Source organism: Budorcas taxicolor, chromosome X (genome assembly GCF_023091745.1).
Source record: "Budorcas taxicolor isolate Tak-1 chromosome X, Takin1.1, whole genome shotgun sequence".
NCBI classification, from domain to species: domain Eukaryota; kingdom Metazoa; phylum Chordata; class Mammalia; order Artiodactyla; family Bovidae; genus Budorcas; species Budorcas taxicolor.
Genome location: NC_068935.1, coordinates 108,377,462 through 108,396,569, shown reverse-complemented (window position 1 = coordinate 108,396,569; position 19,108 = coordinate 108,377,462). Strand labels below are relative to the sequence as shown.

At 38.8% G+C, this 19,108-nt stretch overlaps 1 non-coding gene and 1 pseudogene across 1 annotated transcript; one reads left to right on the top strand and one right to left on the bottom strand.

Moving 5' to 3' along the window:
- Positions 1–1,514: 1,514 nt before the first annotated feature.
- On the top strand, positions 1,515–1,586 carry TRNAR-ACG (transfer RNA arginine (anticodon ACG)). The gene has a single exon. It is a non-coding gene; the product is annotated as a tRNA-Arg (tRNA).
- Positions 1,587–14,281: 12,695 nt separating this feature from the next.
- LOC128070459 (pre-mRNA-splicing factor SPF27-like) lies at positions 14,282–14,964 on the bottom strand (annotated as a pseudogene).
- Positions 14,965–19,108: the final 4,144 nt, after the last annotated feature.

The window sequence follows — 19,108 nt, the reverse complement described above, 5'->3', positions numbered from 1 at the left end:
CTGATGCGGAAGCTGAAACTCCAATACTTTGGCCACCTGATGTGAAGAACTGACTCATTTAAAAAGACGCTGATGCTGTGAAAGATTGAAGGTGGGAGGAGAAGGAGACAACAGAGGATGAGATGGTTGGATGGCATCACCGACTCAACAGACATGAGTTTGAGTAAACTCCGGGAGTTGGTGATGGACAGGGAGGCCTGGTGTGCTACCATCCATGGGGTTGCAAAGAGTCGGACATGACTGAGCAGGTGAACTGAACTGAACTAAACTGACCGAAGTTCATATAATTTACAGTCAAAGTCTAAATTAGCATATGTATTTTTTTAAAGGATAGTATAAGTTTCATGTGGAACTTTCAGATTCCCAGAAAATTCTTATCTTCTTTTCTGCAGGAAATTCACATACCCAGGTCTCCTGCATTGCGGGCAGACGCTTTAATCTCTGAGCCACCAGGGAAGCCCAATGAACAAATTAGTGACCCTCAAATAAGAAACTCTAGGTGAAACCTTTTATTGCCTTTGAAGATTCCCTTTTTTAGTATGAAGCTACAAACATCAACACAGTACAGTGTGTTCCTTTTCCTCTACAGATCAGGAAGGAGTTTGTGGATCAGGGTAGACCTTTTCCTGTTCACTCCCCCTACTCCCCATGTAGCTGCTCTAGTCTCTGAATTGATTTGATGTCCTTTGCTTTTAAGAGCCATTGATATTTGCAAGCATTGGACAAATAGTGAGAAGTATACAAAGCAACAGTTTTCTGTTCCTGAATCATTTCCTAACACCAGTGGATGCTTAAAATAAAACAAAAGACTGGTCATGCTTGAAAACTCTTTTAAGGTTTTACTGATTGCATGTTGCTCTGTAGTTTATCATGGGAACTAGGACCATAGCTATATAAAGAGAGACTTTATATAGCTTGTCACTTTCCATATATTGGTCATATTCACAATTCTTCTTTATAAAAAATGTATTCACATTCTTCTTTATAAAGAACGTTTCTATAGGACATTTTAAAAAGTAAAACTGCCAAAAGAACATTGAAAATTCCTAATCTAGTTCAAGTCCCTTACAGTATTAATAGTGAATAGTGAAGTCGCTCAGTCGTGTCTGACTCTTTGTGACCCCATAGACAGTAGGGGATTTTCCAGGCAAGAATACTGAAATGGGTTGCCATTTCCTTCTCCAGGGGATCTTCCTGACCCAGGGATCGAACCCGGGTCTCCCGCATTGTAGGCAAACGCTTTAGCATCTGAGCCACCAGGGAAGGCCAACAGTATTAAAATAATCCACAAATGATGGGTGAGCAAAGAGCATTTAACACTATGACCTCGACTCTTTATGTCTTCTTGACACCTGAGGATTAGGATATTTCTTGCTATCTGGCCACACTGAGGACAATTTCAGATATTCAGATAAATATGAAATTTCTAAACTAGGCAAACTATGAAGCCCAAATATCCTAAAACAAATACAGACTGAGAGTTATTTGCTATATGGTCCTGATAATGAATGACTTCCCTGGTGGCTCAGACGGTAAAGCATCTGCCTACGATGCAGGAGACCCAGGTTCGATTCCTGGGTTGGGAAGATCCCCTGGAGAAGGAAATGGCAACCCACTCCAGTACTCTCACCTGGAAAATCCCATGGACGGAGGAGCCTGGTGGGCTACAGTCCATGGGGTCGCAAGAGTTGGACACAACTGAGCGACTTCCCTTCCCTAATAATGAATAGGGCTTCGGGAGATCATTTGCCAAAATTATTAAGTAGAATGGCTTGTACTTCAGGTGCCTGCCATGGAGAGATGAATCCAGAATCATCTTCCAAGTCTCAGAGAAGTTCTCACATTTTTAAGATTGTGGTATTGATTTACTTCTCTCACTTACTGCCAGATGCTACTTACATCGACATTGGCCAAATCTCCCCACATCAGTCATCTCAATGGACTCTTCTGGAACTCAAAAATGACCCTTGCATGTTACCTTTTAGAAAACAGCAAAGAGGTAAAACATACAAAATATTTATATATAGTATATTGAATATATAGCAACAGTGTGTGACTGTTTATTCATCTTCTTCATGAATACCTTGAAAATCCTATGTACCCAAACCACTTTTACAATATAGACATCACAGCCAATTAACCTATCCTAATATCCCATGTTCTCCTCAATGCAACATGACTGAAAATTGATTGATCCTCTTGTGTCTATGTAATAATCACTCCCTAGTGTATTCATGGAAGGGTTCATTAGTGTACAATCAAAAATCAAACACCACCACTGCTGACAAACCAAGCAGAATTAACTGCTCCTCCTCCTCCAGGCCAGTGCCTCGAGAGCCAGGAAAAGTCACTCAAGAGGTAGGTTCACAAGGTCTCACCAAGTTAAAAGCAAGGCTGGAGATAGCATAGAAAGAGAAAGAATTTCCCAAATGAAGATTCTGAAAGTCATGATTTGAATGACTAAGGAGAGGATGATAAAGTCTCTTTGGGATTGATGAGGGCACTGGTGTACATCACAGAAGTGTGGGTCCAGAGAGGATACATTTATATTAACAAAGATAATCATTTTCCACTTGCAGGATGGACTGCAAGTTCATGGGCCAGGCCTTTGTTTCAGATGTCTCTGGGCACCAACACCATACCCTTTGAGTCATGGTGGGCATGTTATGACTGTAAAAAAAAAATTTTTTTTTTTGAGTAACTGAATGTTTGCATACAGGTTATGCAGATGCCACAACTTTGTATCATCCTCAGAAATCTTTGCATCAATGAATGATCATTTACATGTCGAGCATAGCGCTATGCTTTTCCATGTCTACACTTTATCTCCAGGAGATTTTCTACTTTGCTATGGGCCTTTGCATGGTTTATAACCGATTCTTTGTCTTCAATTTATTTTCACACTCTGTTCTCCCTGGACACATATATAAATCCAGTACAAAAAGGCCTTTTAAATGAAAATGATGTCAAATACTGAGAGAATGTCCCCCGAGGGGATATCTTCTAGTCCACTGGATTAAGGCAGAATTTTGCTCTGGTTTTATCTGTCTCAATTCCCATCTTGTTTCTGTTTTTAGTCAAGAATGTTAAGCCTTCTTCATCTTTCTGTCACATGTTCCATATAGAAAACTAAATTAAATACCCACTATTAATCCTTTTCTCTCAGCAGTTTATCTATTGAAGAGTCATTTAAGCAATCCAATAAATACTTTTAGGGTACAGGGCTATGTACAGGTCTGACTGATACTCTTTGACTTAATAAGCACGTTTGATACATCAGTAATTCTTAACTAGGTCTCTAATAATCATACCATCCCTGCATGTGATGAGGAATTAAGATGCCTCCCTCTTCTTAATGCATCATCTCTCCTCCTCAAGAAGCATGGGTGTGTGGCAAGTAAACCATGGTGTGGCATAAAGGAACATGAAAACTGGGGAGTGATGTCAGAAGGAGAAATAAAATCAACAGCCAGGTCTAATATCAAGGTGTTACTTGGAAGAGGCTATGCAGAGAACAGAATAGGTGAGGCCTGACAGCAACAAAAGCATCAGAGAATCCCAACAAGAGGGGCTATTTGCCTTCCTTGCACATGAGAGTGTGGGAATGGCTGGGAGTTGGATGAAGGCAGTCATTCTTAGAGAACTGCTTGAAACCCTGAGGTGGAGCTGTGGACTCATCTCATATTGTGATTGTAGACCAACCGAGGAAAAGCGAGGGCAGACAAAGAACCAAACTAGGTAGAGCATTGTCCTGAGCTGTATTATGAGGGGTGCTTTTGATAAACATATTTAAATCCATGATAATGTCTTCGAAACTGCTTTTACTGGTCCCAGATGTATGGTAGAAAAAGCACTGAACTACTAACAGGGAGACAGATTCCAGTGCTGCCTCTCCTACTCACTTAGGGCTTTTGGTGCAAATGTTAAATTCATGTCAAATAAAAAGACAGTCAGTGGATGCTTATAATAAGGAACAGTAGTGGTTAATGTGGTCGATAAAAGATGATTAAGTTCTTATCTTCTAAGGGCTCCGAAATAAAGTGAGGGAAACATTCAGATCCCCAAGTGATAATGAGGCATAGTGTGACAAGAACTACAATGGTATAAAGCACAGAGAGAAAGAACTCAGAAAGAAAAGAATTCAGATGGAAAACATCTGACATCTAAAAAAACTTTCGGCTGAAAGAAGAATTTGAGCAGAGTTTAGAAAGATGGAACATATGTTGCTGGGCTGGTATGAGACTGACGTGTACTTTAAGCAGCAGCAACTGCACCAGCTAAGGTACCTAAGCCCTGGTTTTAAGGCAGATGAGGGATCAAGTGTGTAGAGATAAGACAGTGGATGAAATGGGGGGTGGGGGGGAATTTTGTTAAATGCTTTGGATTTCAAGCTGAGGAAGATAACCTACACTGTAAATGATGAGAATTTCTGCGTAAGTTTGTGAATACGACCGATATAAAAAAGCAAAACAAAACTGTGAATGCATTGGAAAGTGACAAGCTACAGCAGCCTAGACATGCCATGATGTCTGACCAAGGCAGGTAGACTGGCCCTAAGAAGAAAGAGATCATTACTCATGACACTAAAGAGGATGAACAAGATCTAGGGGGAAAAAAGGGAAAAAAGAACTTTTTGAACCAAGTGTGCAACTTTTAAATCACCTGTGGAGGGATTGGTTCCAGCTCTAGTCTCATGTTCCATCTAGTTCCATCTCAGGCTGGCTTGAAGAAGAGACTGAGGGGCCGGCTTCCTGCTGGAGTACACTATACAGTCATCAGGAAGTCCATTTAATAATGCTCTCATATATTCTTACCTGCCTCTCTCTCCAACTCACCATCCCTGAATCATGGAAGTCCCACCTCAATCCCTGGGTGCTGCAGGAGTGAAATGGGTTTCTCCAGCAGTGTGCCACAGAGTGGGGGAAGCTGGGTACCCTCTCACCCCTCACCACCTCCTCCCCACTTCACCAGGAAAAGTCAAGGCAGGACAACTTCAGTCATGCCAAGTCACCTTGGGAGAAGAGGCTGTGTGGTCAATGTAACTCTTAACTTGTCTAATGCGTCCAAACTCTTGCAGTGAAGTACTGGAATCTCTCTTGAGGAAACCAAGACTTCTACAAGGCTCTCTTGAAGTCCATAGCTCCAGATCTTTCCAGACCGCAGCCAAGAGAGGCTCAAGCAGGTTCAGGGCTCCTGCTGGTTCCAGTACCTGTGTCAAGGTCTGTCTGCCTATTACCCAACTGCATGGGTGAATGACACTCCCCTCCGCTCTACTCCCCTATGATTCTGGATCTCACAACTCCCAAGAGGCCCTTTTGTTTATGGAGGGACATCCAGTTTTAGTTGTTAAAAGCGGGGAGAGGGACAACAAGTTTTATACCACCATGGATGCTGACATCACTCTACAGTTCCTATTTAAGATTTTTGCTGTGGCTTAACCTTGTGAAAGGATTTCAATCTAAAACATATGGGAGATGAATCTACCTGCCAATGCAGGGAACATGGATTCAGTCCCTGTTCAGGAAGATTCCACATGTGGGGATGGGCAGTCGAGCTCAGGAGCCACAACTACTGAGCCCACACTGTAGAGCCCATGCTCCACACGAGAAGGCACCACAGTGAGAAGCCTGCACGCTCCAACAAAGAGTAGCAACTAGAGAAAGCCCTCGTGCAGCCAAACATAAAAAAAATAAATTAGGAGGGAAAATCCAAACCGGAGATCTCATACATGCACCCTCAGAAGAATGGACCTTAGCTGAGAGACTAGCTTCTTGAAAATACATAATTTACTGAAGGCAGACTTACCTCCTGACAGGTAAACCTCCGCCATGAATCTCTTGTCATCCTTAAGCCAATGAGCTTACAGCTTACTGAACTTCTTGTGTGGACTTCCTGCTTTGTGTGTTCCTTCCCTCCAGATATAGCCCACCCCAAACTCTCCACAGACTGGTTTGGAACTTGGAACATTGTGCCTTCTAGAATTGTGGTTCTTAGCTGTTCCCGAGTAAAGAGAGGTTCAGGTAATTTGAGCTTGTCTCAGTTGTACCTCTTTATTTAGGTTGACAGTCCCTTATATTCCCTTGAACAAGTAAATTTTTAAGCAGTGGTCATGTGATAAAATCAACCCTGAATATTCACTGGAAGGACTGATGCTGAAGCTCCAATATTTTGGCCACCTGATGTGAAGAACTGACTCATTAGAAAAGACCCTGATGCTGGGAAAGATTAATGGCAGGAGGAGAAGGGGACAACAGAGGATGAGATGGTTGGATGACATCACCGACTCAATGGACATGAATTTGAGCAAGCTCTGGGAGATGGTGAAGGACAGGGAAGCCTGGCGTGCTGCAGTCCATGGGGTCGCAAAGAGTTGGACATGACTGAGCAACTGAAAAACAACATGTGACGAAAGTAAAAGCAAATACAGTAAATCTCTGGATTTTTGTAGGAAATGCCAGAAAAAAAGGAACATTCTTTTTATGCATTAATCATGATTTTATTTTCAGTATTTTATGATGTTTTGATATTTTCAAAATCTTGCTGGCTGGAGAGTGACCACCGCCCCCTACAGTTAGCTGTTTCTTGGAGACAACAAAACTCTAGCCAGGAGCATCTTTCATACACAAAACAACCCTGAGTCTGTAGCTTCAAACACCTCCTTATCTGACTCCCATGTACAAGCCTGTATTTCCTCTGCCTCATCCTGGGGTCAGCTACAGATAGCTAGAGACCACCCTATAGCCCATATCCTGCCGTAATTATTCAAACTAATCAATTCTAAACAATTTTCTCTGCTCTAGCTTAGAGTTTTCTTTTGTTCCTGTCTTTGCCACCCAGCTAAAACCTGGAGCTTCCTTTGTGGCCCTGCCTGGCGTGTAGTGACTCCTCTCTAGGATCTGTGAGTATGATCAAATTTTTTTCTTTCAAGCATGGTTCTCATTTCCTTCTGTGGCCACACTCACTTTTCCATACCTTATCCAACATTTGCATTCTTAGAATTCTTTACCCATCTACTTGAAGCTAAAAGGATGGAACAAGTGTAGTAAAATGCCCCATGAAGGAAGAAACTGGAGCTGCTAGGCAACCGTGTGTAATCTTGAAATGGAGCTTACACAGAGCAAGAGATGAAAAGAGACTCGATCCAAATGATTTTGTTTTTATTCTAAATCTAACCATGGCTGAAGCTGCTTCTTGAGTTTTCAGTAATATGAACTAAAAATCCACTTTGTTGTTTAATCCAGTCTGAGTTGCATTCTATTGGCAACTGCATCACAAGCAAATCCACCTGAGGGAGTGCCGAATGTAATGGATACTAAATTATTAAATTAGATGAGCTGAGGCCATTAGGAAGTGATATTTTGCTTTGATATTTGGTAATTTTTTTTAATGTTAATGAGACAGTAGGTTAACATGTTACCTGTTTTGTTTGGCACTAAGACGATGCCAGCAGGGCTGCAGCATCTGACGTTTGGAATTAGAAATTCAGGATGCACCTTGGAAAACGTTGCCTAGGTTTTTTTTCTTTCTTTTTTTTTTTTTCTTAAATTCATTTATTTTTGGCTGTGCTGGTTCTTTGTTGCTGCACGCAGGCTTTCCCTAGTTGAGGCAAGTGGGGGCTACTCTCTAGCTGTGGTTCTTGGGCGTCTCATTAGACAGAGCACGAGCTCCAGGGCATGCACGCTTAGTGGTTATGACATGAGGGCTTAGTTGCTCCACGGCGTGTGGGATCTTCCTGGACCAGGATTGAACAGGTGTCCCCTGAATTGACAGGTGGATTCCTAACCGCTGGACCACCAGGGAAGTCCCTGGGTTTTTTGTTTTTGCTTTTCTTAAATCAATTTCACATGGAATATACAATAAATAGTCAAGCTTTAAATATAGATGCATATACATATCAGTGTAAAACTTTAGTTGTCAGCTGTTTGAGTCCAAGACTATTCTCCTGGATATAGCTCACCAAAAATTATGTGAACAAAATCTAGATGAACAGAAACAAAATCACTATCCGCTTCTCTGTTTCCAGTCTTTATTAATGGTACCAGCACTTTACAACTAATCTGACTCAGAAATGTAGAGACGGGTTGACTGACTGACACCTCATTATATTGCATCTAATGACCTATGAGATGAAAGCCCTATCTTTATTCAGGGTCTTTTTCTTACATTGATAATATCCTCATGTCATAGCCATATTAAAATTCCCTGGAGTACAGTTGCTTTAATTGCTTTCTTGTTCAAACATCTTTTAATATCTCCCCACAGTCAATAACACCAAAAAATCAAATATGTACATTATAGTATTCCAGTTGAACTTTTGTGTAATATGACTGCATTTGAGCTGAATTGCCTCCACTATTCTTCCTTACATACACCTGAAGAGAATTATTCACAGTTTGACAGAATCATCCCAGACTTTCCCTGCTTCTGTGTATACTGTTGCTTCTGTCTCAAATGTGTCCCCTTTCATCAGTCTTTTATCATTCAATGTCTAATTCATGTTTTATCTCCTCTAGGAACCCTATTCCATTTCTATATCAACTCTTAATGTCAATTTGCACTTTTCCCAATGTTGGTTGTCACATATTGATTTTGTAATTAATGTTATTTTGTATTTTATTCCCCAAACTATTACATGGATACCTATAGGATAAGAACTACAGGAGCTATGTCTTTAAATATGCTTCCCAACTCCAAGTTAATTCTTTAGAATTTTAGTGGGTTGTTTCCACAATATTTTATAGGCATATTAAAATCATATAGGCTCTTTACAATTTCATAAATAAGTTAGCACTGTAGCATACTCAGTTTAGTGTATGTGTGTGTGTTTATATGAATATGTGTATCATAAACTGATTCTGAATGTCAGTTCCAAAAGTGAAGCTACATATAGTGTTTTAAACAGTTGAAATATTACTACATGTATAATTAGTGAGTGTATAGTAAACGCAGTGTCAAAGAAAGTAAAATGATATACAGCAAACTTCAAAATTAGAGTACTCAAAGGAGGCTTCATTGATGAAGTGGAATCAGTAGGCTTTGGATAGGCAGAGGGGAAACTGGAGAAAATGTCAGGGAAAGGCATGAGCAAAAGTATAGAGATGAAAATAAATGACGAGGGTGATTTTGAAAAGGAATAGACAACAGAGACCAAGTGTGAAGGAGGAGGTATGGTAAATAATCTTGATGAATAGCATCAGGTTTTAGAGGTCTTTGAAAAATGGTAGATTTGGACTTGATGTGATAATAATTGGTTATGTTTGTGAAATAACTTCTAGTTTATAAGGCACAATAGATTTTTTCATTTAAACTTTAATTTGTGACAGGCATGCTGTATTATAGATGAGGAACTAGAACCAGAGAAGTTAAGAATCTGCTGAAAATCATGCAGCTAATAAAATGCAGGACACCTGACTTACTACTCAGTGTTCTTTTTGTGCCTGAGCCATTTGTTTCCTCTGCATTTTTAGGCAAAAGATAGGGGAAAAAATGGTACTTTAGGGAATCTATTATGTCTATATTGTTGTTATTGTTCAGTCGCTGTGTCACGTCCAACTGTTTGCAACCCCATGGACTGCAGTATGCCAGGCTTCCCTGTCCTTCACTATCTCCTGGAATTTGCTCAAACTTGCGTGCATTGAGTCATTGATGCCATGCAACCATCTCACCCTCTGTCGCCCCCTTCTCCTCTTGCCCTCCATCTTTCCCAGCCTCAGGGTCTTTTCCATGCCTGTATTAGAGGTAACTGTGTTGGAAATATCCACTGTACAATAGAGAGTCTGAAGATACTTTCTTTGTCTAAAAGAAAATAGAGATTAATGGAGCAGGAGAAAGACAGCAGAAGACAGTAGAAAAGAAAGAAATTGTGTGAATGAGATGTTCGTGTTGAGTATCCTTTGGAAACAAGAAACAGTTTCTTGTGATGGCTACCTCAATGATGATAGCAAAAAATGTGATATTCCTCTGCATATCACAGTCAGCATGTGTAGCTACATTTTCTTTCTAGAACAGTGATTAATATCCAAAGAATAAACCCTTCACTGTTAAGAAATCAGATATCAACACTTAGGAGAGGGAGGCATTACAGAAAATCGTTGTCAGATATCAATGTGAAATCAGTGCAGCATTGGTAGAAGAAAATAAAGGAAAATATTCCTGAAAGGCTTATGAGACTTTTGCTAGGGTAGAATGTGTTTCTCTGTTTTGGGAAAGACAAATGAAATCTTCCATGAAACACTGAATCAAATGAGCAGATGAAATATGAGGAGAGAACAAAAGAGGGAGAAGGTACTTTGGGGAACACAGATGAGTCAAGTTTTGCCTGGCAATAATATTGCTAACAGTGATAATAAACAGAATGTGTCAGGGGACTGAAATGCCAGCCCAATATTGTCAGTCCCCACCAGAGTGTTATAAAATGGATTAACTAAATTAAACAAGCTTTGGGCTTAACAGCTGGCTCAGTGGTAAAGAATCCGCCTGCCAATGCAGGAGACAGGAAACTGGTTCGATCCCTGGTCTGGAAGATCCCTTGGAGAAGGAAATGGCAACCTACTCCAGTATTCTTGCCTGGAGAATCCCATGGACACGGGAGCCTGGTGGGTTACAGTCCGTGGGGCTGCAGAAGAGTCAGGCATGACTAAGCAAGTGAGGAGCAGCAGCAGTTTTTTTGTTTGTTTGTTTTTACTTGTTAATATTTTTAAAAATTGTAATTAAAATATATGTTTAAAGAATAAAATCAATGAGTATTAAAGTGATTATATGGAATAAGGAAATTAGAGGTGCTATTACAAGCCAATTTTGTAAGGAAGAAGGAACATAACAATAAGGGTACACTGTGTGTTGTTTTCAGGTCAATAATTTTATTTTCTAATTTCTTATTTAAAGGGCAGGAACTGCATAAAACACCAGTAGCTGAAATTTTCTGGGGCCATTTTCAAAAGTTACAGCAATAATAAAGTCATTTCTGGTACATTTTGATTGATAGATATAAGAAGAGTTATTTGGAAAAATTGCCAGGTAATTTTGAGATCCTGTTCTTTAGAGCAGAAACCTTGACCTGAAATTCTATGAATTAACTACTTTCCAGCTGCTATGCACCAAGTTACTATGTATTTAAAGCATATTGCAAAATCAGTTTCATTGAAAATCAATCCAATTTATCAATAGTTTTTCTTTGTTGATTATTTTGACTGATAATGACTAGAAACAGTGTTAGTATGTGCTAGTATAAAGAAAGATAATATGCATTATTTGATACAAAAACATCAAAAAACATCAATAACTATAATCTCTGAATGAGTTCATGTACTTTCCCCTCCCTCTGGTTCCTGCTGCTGCTGCTGCTGCTAAGTCACTTCAGTTCCTGAAGTGTATGCTATGATAATCAGTTACATGGTTATAGCTTTTTTATCCTTGATGCCAGTCACTGACAATTTAAAAAGGCAGATCCTAAAAAATGACGAATCACTGATCTGGGACCTGGGATTTTCATTGTCTCAAGATAAATAGTATATAATAGGGCTACTAAAAATTTGTTATTTTGAGGAGTAATCTCTGATCCATCTTTCAGAAATCATTATTAGCATGTAAAGATAAATGGAGGATACAGCTTCTAACCTAATGTAAAGTTTTCTGATGGGAAACGATGAATACATTCAGAGTTACTGACATAAAACCAATAGTAACTTATGTCTCAGCAGTATAGATGTGAAGTACATTGCTGCGTGCATTCAGATACCAAGTCAACGAATGATTTAGTGTCCCAGCTGCTGAAAACGCTGTGGAAGGAATGTCTTTGGCTATCAGTCCCTTAAGGAATTGCCTCAACTGCAGAGAACAAACGACCTCCTCTAAGGTTACGCCCCTTTCCAGATTGATCTACATCAAATATGAAGTCAATATAAGGGTGTAAATTCCTGGCCATATCAGCCCTTCTCCAAATACTCTATAGGCATAGTCTAGCAGCAGAGATCCTCATGAGGTTGCTCAAAGTTGTCTTGGGGACCGAGTTGCAGCCTGAGTTCTTCCTCTATCCAATCTTGCTTCCCTCCCTTTCCTTACGCATACCAAGTCTAAGGGTACTCCTTACTAACCTCCTGCACGGTTAACACCATCTCAGTATCTGTTTTCCACAGGACTCAACTCACAGCAATTGTCATCAAAAAATAAGCCATATCTTCCTCAAGAGATAGCAAATTACCATAATACATCAAGCACAAATTGAAATGCATTTTTCTTCTATATATGAGAACAAATGTATATGATTAAAAGTTTAAACCCAGGGTTATTTTGAGAGTATAATTCACTGAAAGCTTTGAGATGAAAGAATAATCTGGCACTCTAGTTGATTCATAATTTGAGCAAATATTTGGATATGCTGAGCTATCATTTGCTGGAATGTATTTATTTTGTTATGTGTTGAGAACTGCTACCCTGATAGAGTTATAATAGTAATTGGTTTTATCCAGAAATCATAGCCTTAAAATCTCTTGTGTATTAGTTCTCTATTGCTGTGTAACAAATTACCATAATTTTACCAGCTTAACACAAAATACCTATTTTTTTTCCCAAAATACGTATTGTCTCACAGCTTATGTAGGTTAGGGGTGCAAATATATTTTAACTGGGTCCTCTGCTCAGGATTTTGCAAGACTGAAATTAAGATGCTATCTGGGATGCAATGTTATCTGGAAATGTGACTCAGGAGGAATCTATCTCCAAACTTATTCACGCTATTGGCAAATTCACTTCTATGTGGTTGGAGGCCAGAGTCCCTATTTTCTTGCTGATCCTCAGCTGGGGACCACGCTCAGCCAATAGAGATCACCCTCAGGTCTTTTCCGTATGGGCATCTCCGCAGTCTGCTCCCAATATGGTATTTTCTTATTTAAACCAGCAGAAGAATCTCATTTTGAATCTCTCTTGTTCTGAATTCCTCTCTTGAAGGAAGACCTGGATCCTCTTTTAAATGGCTCTCTGATTAAGTCATGCTCAACCAGGATAACCTCACTTTTGATTAATTTAAAGACAGTTTATTAGGAGCCTTGATTACATCTGCAAAATTGCTTCACTTTTGTTATACCAAGTAACCTAATCAAGGAGAGAAATCTCATCATATTTATAAGTCCTGCACACACACTTGGGCTTCCCTGGTGGCTCAGACAGTAAAGAAGCTGCTTGAAATGCAGGAGACCTGGGTTTGATCCCTGGGTCAGGAGAAGGAAATGGCAACCCACTCTAGTATTCTTGCCTGGAGAACTCCATGGACAGGGGACCCTGGCGGGCTGAAGTCCACGAGGTCACAAAGAGTTGGACACACTGACTGACTAACACACTCACACACACTCAAGTACAAGGGATTATAGAGAGCTTATGTTCCTAGTGGATGAGGGGGAATTTCAATTTCAGAGTCCATATTAGAATTCTGCCTACCACAAATTGGTTTTATGTTTGTAAACAGTATATCTTCTTGTTTCAACTCATGCTTTAAAGCATTGCAAGATACTTGACATACATTTTATCTGGTCTGTGTGTGTGTGAATTATCCAAAATTAGAAGAAAAAGCTGTGTGTTTATGTTTTGGGGGTGGGGTGATTAATGTCCTTTGAATAGGAGTCACAGGTCCACCTAAAGTTTATTTACAGAGTGAACTTTGACTCACTGTTTGCTATTGATTAAGGTTCCCAGACATGATTATGTTACATATTATAGATTTTCTTTTGGTATGTGTTCAAATAATTGGTAGAAAAGATAACCCCCAAATTAGAGTTTATAGCCCTTTAAGTTAGTGACTGGAGAAGGCAATGGCACGCCACTCCAGTACTCTTGCCTGGAAAATCCTATGGACAGAGGAGCCTGGTAGGCTGCAGTCCATGGGGTCACTAAGAGTCTGACACGACTGAGTGACTTCACTTTCACCTTTCACTTTCATGCACTGGAGAAGGAAATGGCAACCCACTCCACTGTTCTTGCCTGGAGAATCCCAGGGACGGGGGAGCCTGGTGGGCTGCCGTCTCTGGGGTCGCACAGAGTTGGACACGACTGAAGTGACTTAGCAGCAGTAGCAGCAGCAAGTTAGTGACTAATTGTGTATGGTTTTTTTTTTATGTTTAAGTTTTTTATTTTGCTAAAATGTACAAATAGAATACAACTACCCACATTTTATGGTTTCTAAACATATAACCACTGATGGTTTCCAAAAGATGCTGATGTTCCTCATAGTTAAGATGCCTGATCTTCTGTGAAAGCCCAGCGTACCTTCCTCTCTACCCACCGAGCCAGTCTATTTCAGAAGTCTTGCCCTATGTTTTCTTTGTTTGCCTCTCCGTGTTGCTGCTTCATTTGAAAGAGCTCATTTTCTAATTGTACAATAGTCCTTTCAATCTCATAATTCTTACTGACCAGGGATACCCAGGTTGACTCCATTTCTGTTCATTTAGATCCAGCTGTGAGTTGCATGTTCTTTCGTTGCCAGTTTAAGTCTTGAATATGTTTCCTTAACTTCTGAAGCTCTTTCTGTGCATGCTCAATCATATGAACTAGATTTTCATTATACACTTTCCAGGCATTGCATCCATGCTGGGACATTAGTTCCAGATTCTCAATTCGAACTGCCTGATGCTCTAACTGCGCCATAGAATTGTTTACGCACTCTTGCCATGCAGTGATGTCATTTTTCTGACCAGAGGAAGGGGCTGGAAGTTCGTATCGTTTCATACTGAGCAATTCAATTGGTTGTCAAGCAGCCAATCTTTCAAATTCATTTCTCATTATGTCTGTCTCAAAAGCAGAATAATCCGGGGCCATCAGGTAGCTTAGATAGTTCTTCGTAGGTTGGTATCTGCGAGTTTCCTCCTCCACCAATGCGGCAGCCGCTTCGCGAACACCAGGCGCTTCATAACCCTGATCAAAATACGGCAGCGCATCCACTACAACCTCCCCGGCCACCAAACCAGTGCCCGCCATCCTTAGGTTCACTGGAGTTTTCTAAGCCTCTAATTGTGTATGTTATATAGCAATATTATGTATCCCTTTATTATCCCTACATAGCTCCTCAATTTCTCTCTTAAATGAGTCTCAATTTTGTAGTGGTTTCCTCATTACTAAATTACTTAAATCTTTGACCTCATATGTTTACCTGAAGATCATCAAAATTACAAGAATTATTTATATAACCCAGCTATTCACCTGAGACTTGGATATTTTTTGGACTCTCTCTGCTAAAGTCAACCTAAGTTTGAACATCATCAATAGTGGGCATTTCTCCATTTCCTCATGCTTCCTTTCAATTTTAAGTTGACACAGAGTCCTTCCTAGAATGAGGGATGATTTTAAAATAAGATGGATTGATGAATAAATGAATGTGGTAAACAATCATGGTGAATGTTAATTACAGAATAAGTGATAGGTGTGTGTATAGTCTCTGTATAATTATTTCAGTTTTTCCACTTGCTTGAAACAGTAATGTAGAAAAAAATTTAATATGGACCCAAATTCAGATTTCTTATAGTATATAAGTTTCTTTACAAAAATAACAACTATTCCTTACTAAAATTACAGTAGTGAAAGTCTTAGGACACAGTAAAAATATACAGTTTAAAAAACAATATTTTCAAAGAATCATATATCAGTTTTACCTAATATTAGCCATAGGATTTGTATACTACTTCTTGATATAAATTTTCATTTATCACACAGTGTAAAGATTTTTGCTTCAAAAGGAGGGGGGAGGGCAACAAAAATTAGTTAAATTCAGTGACATAAATGTGGTTACCAATCCAGCTTGTAGAATTTGTTTTATTCAGTCATATAAGTGCTCGTTTTATCTGAGATTTAAAAGCAAGTCATACAGTACTGTGATTTTTATTCAAAGTTCTGTTAAGAGTAAGTTTATGGGAAAATATAACATGACTCAATACATACTCAATGAGAAGTTAAGACAGCCCAACCCATGGGTGGTTAACTGTAGCATTCATACTTTTTCCTGAAGTATTTATAGCCTTTTTAAAAATCCCTCAGAGGAGAAAGCTAAATGAAAATAGAAAATTGCTTCCTGCCACTCACTCTGTTGTAATTGTATGAGTAATTTGAAAGTTATTACTGTTGTTCAGCTCTTATCCCATTAGAGGCAAACATATTACTTAACAGTTTCAGCCAAATGTTATTTTTAATGACAACAACCATTAGAATCTATATAGATTTTTATAGCATTTGCCTTTAAGTAAGTGTATAAATCCTAAAGAAGCGATCATATTCAATGTATTATGTTAACTATTTTGATCAACCTGTGAGATATGAAGACAGTTTACTGATGGTTCTTATTTTCATATTTTGCCATCTCAAGGAATCAGTGAGGCAGAAAGCCACGGAGTAGCAAAATGTATTAGCCAAGCATGAAGAAAATCTCTCCCTTTTCCTGTATCATCACTTTTAGACTTTGATGTGGTGGTGACGTTATTACTGATGGTATCCTTGGACACAGGCAGGAGAAAGTAGTCTCAAAGCTATATACACATAAAAATAACTAAATTTTTTAAAGCTGTGCAAATGTTAAGAATAGCTATGATTCTCAAAAATTTATGTATATCTTAGCACTACTAATATCAAGCTAAAAGCATCTTCATTTTACATTAGGTAGTCAACACTTCATATGTGAATTAATAGCTCATGAATTTTAACCTTCATTTTTTTTTTTTTTTGAAGTGGCAAGATGGCAAATAAAGGAGAAAGAATAGAGTAAATCCACTGCGGTAATGTTCAGCCACAACAGTTTAAGGAAATAAAAATTAGGAAACTAAGGATGAAATGAGGTCACTGGTTAGCTGTTGAGTTGATGGGGACCAGAATTGCATTTGATCAAAATCTAATATAGCTTAATAATGCATGGTTTAAAAAATCACATTTTACTGTTAGTTATTCTTCTCTGAATGGTTACTTAGGCACTTGATTATGAATAATAAATATGAGGGCAAATGTAGTTCAAGTACACTTGGAAAAGTATGCTCAGTAACACTGTCAAACCAATAACCAATAACCAAAAATTCTGAAAAAGATTGTGCAGATCCTGCTGTAGGCCCAGAACTATGCAGTCGTAAGAACTATGCAAAAAATCATTAAAGACTCTGCCTTCCTGAATCTTGTCACCTGGTTGAAAGAAATTGGAAGTGATCATTCTTAAGACACTTTGTTGATACAGCTGCAGTAGAATTTGTTTGATTTTTTTCAAAATAGCCCCTTAATTAAGTGAACTCTTAAACATACTGTTGTTTAGTCGCTAAGTCATGTCTGACTCTTTGTGACCCTATGGACTGTAGCCCACCAGGCTCCTCTGTCCATGGGATTTCCCAGGCAAGAATACTGGAGTGGGTTGCCATTTTCTTCTCCAGGGGATCTCATGGACCCAGGGATTGAATCCGCATCTCCTGCATTGGCTGGCAGATTCTTTACTGCTGAGCCACCAGCATGATATGAATAATAAAGTTTCTGTTTTTCAATTACTTTGAAATTTTTTGTTTTCTGTTATTTAAATAAAGCTATAATATTTTCTATAAGGTTGAGTCTATGATTTAATAATTCACTAGAACAAATAGATGTCAGAATAAGGAGGCAAGGGGAGCTCTGAAGCAACCTTTAAAAATACACATTCATATTACTTGCATGGTATTTGTGAAGCAATAACACTAGTTGGATCTACCAGACATTCTAACACTTGATCTTAGGTTGATAAATATCCTGTATATTTTAATAAACTGTGAATTAACAGTCTTATAAACCTCAGTTAAAACCCTTGCTCTGCCACTTGCAAGCTATCTGATCAGGAAAAAACTGCTCTATGTCTTTGAGCTAGCTCTTTCCCTCAGGGCAAATCACATCTATTTTTCAGGGTGAATAAATAAGGAAATATGTCTGTCATAGAGCAATTCAAGTATTCATTATATGGTAGTTCTTTTCCTTACACCTGCTTCATCAGAAGTAGGTTTAAAAGACATTTAATTTTTTCCAACAGTATAGCAGTGTAGATACTCTGGAAAAAGAAAAAAAAAGGAAAATTGTTATCTAAGCATCTAGCAACACTTGGTTTAAAAAAAGTATAACAAATGCAGAGATGAACATTTTAAATAAAAGAGATTTAAAGAATCTCATAGGATATGTCAGAAATAAACACACAAATGAATGTTAGAAAAAAACAGTTGTAAACTGGGACAAATGCTAAGGCTATCTTGGGGGCTATTTGCTGGACCAGATTTTAACAGCCGTTTCAGTACAGAAGCAAGTCTCCACACAATGAGGAATCAAAGCTAAAGCTCTAATATAAAGCCGCCAAGGGCCTTGAAGGGCTATACCCTCAGTGAATGGGTAGACTAGGTACAATCTATATGCCAGGAAACTGTGATTAGCAAATTGAGAATTTATAACTGGCATGCAAATCCTTACACTGTGCTGTTGTTTGAATGTACAATATAACTAGTTTTGTCCTCAAACTAAGATAGTACCATAGATTTGACTCAGGTTAATGATGTTAAAAGCAAATTCTTTCTAACAGGACACACCATCAAACAAGGTCATGCAGTTTTCCCACAGCTAGAGCCCCACTAAACATCAGATCACAAACAAAAATTATAAACTCATGATAAAATAAGCCATAAGCATGGAAGTTATAAAACGTTTCAAGAGCTACAAGTAATTGAATATAGACAGAATTTAAGATATGGCATAGAAGTCACCCAGTCATAAGCTGGGGATGTGGAATTATGTTTATTTTTGTCACAAACAGGGCATGAACAAAGCTCAGAGGAGATAAACAGGATGTTCAGTTTTGCCAAAAATAAAAGGTATAATGTGTGTCAGTTATCATCAACATCACCCTGCTGGTGTTCTGTAAGATAATGAGTATTGGGGTGCATTGTGAAATCTTGGCTGTGTCAAACACTAATTCTGTGGCCTTAGGAGAGCTACTCTTACTATCTGTGTCATCGTTTCCTCACTTGTATAATGAGGATATTAGCAATAGCTGAGATTAATGTTTTTATGAGAAAAGAATGAGATTATGAAAGTACACAATTAACTATTCAAATATCCACAGGGGTATTTAAGTGTATTCATATTGTTC